Source organism: Ursus maritimus, unplaced genomic scaffold (assembly GCF_017311325.1).
Source record: "Ursus maritimus isolate PB19 unplaced genomic scaffold, ASM1731132v1 scaffold_3, whole genome shotgun sequence".
NCBI lineage: Eukaryota > Metazoa > Chordata > Mammalia > Carnivora > Ursidae > Ursus > Ursus maritimus.
The window spans coordinates 7,201,282-7,204,190 of NW_024425563.1; the positions used below are offsets into that span (position 1 = coordinate 7,201,282).

The 2,909-nt window shown below is 47.2% G+C and overlaps 1 pseudogene; it reads right to left on the reverse strand.

The window, feature by feature from the left end:
• Positions 1-2,087: 2,087 nt before the first annotated feature.
• Positions 2,088-2,696, reverse strand: LOC121105919 (annotated as a pseudogene).
• Between the last annotated feature and the right edge of the window lie 213 nt (positions 2,697-2,909).

Genomic DNA, 2,909 nt, shown 5'->3' on the forward strand with positions numbered 1-2,909 from the left:
TCAAAATGACCACGTCTTCCCAGTCACAAAAACCCTTATTCCCCCAGATCACATTCAATGCTAAGAAACGTCGTGATATATTTTATACATCTAGTTGTGAGATGGAAAGCTACACAGATTTAAAATGGAAAATTGTGAAGACTGGATAGTACAAAGGAAAAGTCTTACATATAAAGTTCAGTGGGAAAGAGACAAAAAGTAAAAACCAAGGCAGACTGCGCTCACAACACAGAAGAGTAAATAAGAGCATAGAGGATAAGAGCAAAGGAAACTGAAAATCTAAGTTTGATATATTGGGATAGTGTCTCTTTCCTTTGCATTATGTAGATATAACGTGCCCATACTAGACAGTGCTAGAGCACTGTTTGTGCAATAATCCGAAATCTCATCCCTTCATTGCTTCCAGCTCGGCTCGTTAGAATAACCAAAGCAGAGGAAACAAATTCCCATATGGTGTAAAGAACACCATATAAACATCTATATCTGATTTAAATGGAACTTCTCGAACCCAAAATGAACCTGTTAAAGGAACTTTAAGGAACCAGAACATCATGAACCTTCTGTAAAGCTGAGCCGCTGGCTGCTTAACGTGGCTTTCCAACTTGAGAAAGGAAAACAAGCAGAATGAAACATTTCCCAGGGCTTCTTCCAAGTCAATTAGCCCTCCTCTTGGGGAGGCTTGGTTTTTGAAGATGGACCTCGCTATTCACAGGCTGGGATCCTGAAGGATGTGGGCACCAGGACCGCAGCCCTGGAGTCTCTAGGCGCCCACCTGTGGCTCAGTGGCCTGTGGGACAGGGGGACAGGTGGTGCCAGGGTCTGCAGCCCGGGGCTGGGGGCAGGGGTGGCTGGGCAGAGCGGCGGTTCTCGGCATTTCCAGGTTTCTCTTTCAACAGGCTCCACCTGGAACTTGCTCCGGGCTGCAGAGCCGGTGCGGGGTGAGCCGGCCACGGCAGGGAAGCCGGCCTGGGGAGCACAGGGCCACAAACCGCAGCCTTTATGCCCACTCTCAGCTCATCCTTGTCCCGGGGAGGTCATCGATCCTGCGGAATCCTTTGGTTGTCAGGTGAGGCAGCAAGACCACCACAGACTAAAATAGGAGCGCGTTATGTGTTCTGGTTTGGGCAGCCTGACCCCTCAGAAGCTTTTTTTCTGTTTTAAAATCGTATTTCTTTCTCCTCTGTACTTACCTCTTTCTTTCTGCCCAGACCTCCTGCCCTGTTCCTAAGATCGGCTCTTCGGGTCGGTCTCCACGTCTAGGCAGCTGCCCTGGGGTGGGAAGGTGCCGGGGGGTTTGGGGATCTGGTGTTTGTCCCCACTCTACCACTACGTGCAAGCCGTTTTGTCTCCCTGGGTCTCTCTTCCTTTGTAATAATGGGAGTGAGAGTACCTTATGGGCCCAAATGAGCGTACGTGTGAACTTGTAAGGGGCCCTTGGGGGACCCTGTTGCCACGATTTGCTACGTTCGCAGTCTTGACTCCCCGTGGCCACGACACTCACTCCTCTTTCTCCTTTATGATTCTAAACCAGCTCAAAAATTGCCTTGTTCAAAGTCTGTCAGTGAGTATGGCATTATTAAGAGTCACTGCTGGAAGTTTTATTGTCTTTTTTTGCATCTATGTTGAGACTGCGTTCAAGGACGATCCTTTATTGCTCTGTCTGTATTCTGGGGGAGGTTTTGACTCACTTGGGGCATTCACCAGCCAGAGGCTTCGGAACTGGACGGTGGAGCCATGACATCACTTAGGTCCTGGTCCCAGCCCCCAAGCCGGCTGGAGCAAAATAGAGTTGGTGGTTGAGACCAAGATCGGCCTGGGGGTGGCAAAACTGACCTGAGAATGAGCTTGAGACATCAGGAGCGGGTCAGCGGGCAGTCACTGGAGGTATAATAATAAGTCTAGTTAACATCAGTCGCCACACAGTTACAGTTACAAATTTTTTCTTATGAGAACTTTTAAGATTTATTCTCTTCGTAACTTTCAAATATATAATATTATCCCCCCCAAATCAGTATAGCTTTTATTCCATCTTTAAAATATCACCAATAAGTCTGAAAAATCATCCGGCATCCTGCCGTTTCTGTAGATGGACAGCTCAGATCTTATTCCTCCGCCTGCTGAACTGTTCCTTTTTCAGAAACGTAGATACCATCCCCCAATTGTCTGATATCCTTGTTTTTGACAGTTGTGGCTTGCTCGATCAAAGCAGCTGAGTTCGGTACAAGTTCAATGTCCTTTCCTTCAAGAATTAACTCATCTTTTTGGGCTTGAGAGACAGAACAAGCAACCCCTGGCCTCATCCGAACCCTGGGGATGTATTTTTCACCCAAGAAATTTGGGATTTCAACAAGAGAACCATTCTCCTGAATAACAACGTTGATGGGGAAGTGAGCACACACAGGCCTCATCTTGTAATGGAAGCCCAGTGTATCGCCCTTGATCACGTTCTGTACATGACTACAGATAGTGCGAACGGTAGCCCGTTTTTTTCTATTTCCCCACCATTTGTCAACTCGGAGCCTCTTCTTTTTCTTTCCAAGGAGACTGAGTTCTACATTGATGTGACTGAAGTCCCTTTACAGGGTTCCTCTGGGGCCCTTCGCAATAACTGTGTGTCCCTTCAGAGCGATATCGACATTTTCTGGAACGTCGACAGTCTGATTGCTGAGAATGGTCTTCATTCTCGCAGTAGATGCGGCAAAGAGCACAATACAATATTATTAACCAGAGTCCCCATACTGTACATTATATCCTGTGACTTATTTATTTGATAACTGGAAGTCTGTACCTTTTGACCACTTTCACTCATTTTGCCTATCCCCTATCCCCCCCTCCCCCCCGCACTCCCACCCCACCTCTGGCAACCACCAATCTGTTTTCTGCGTCTATGATTTCGTTTTTTCACCTTT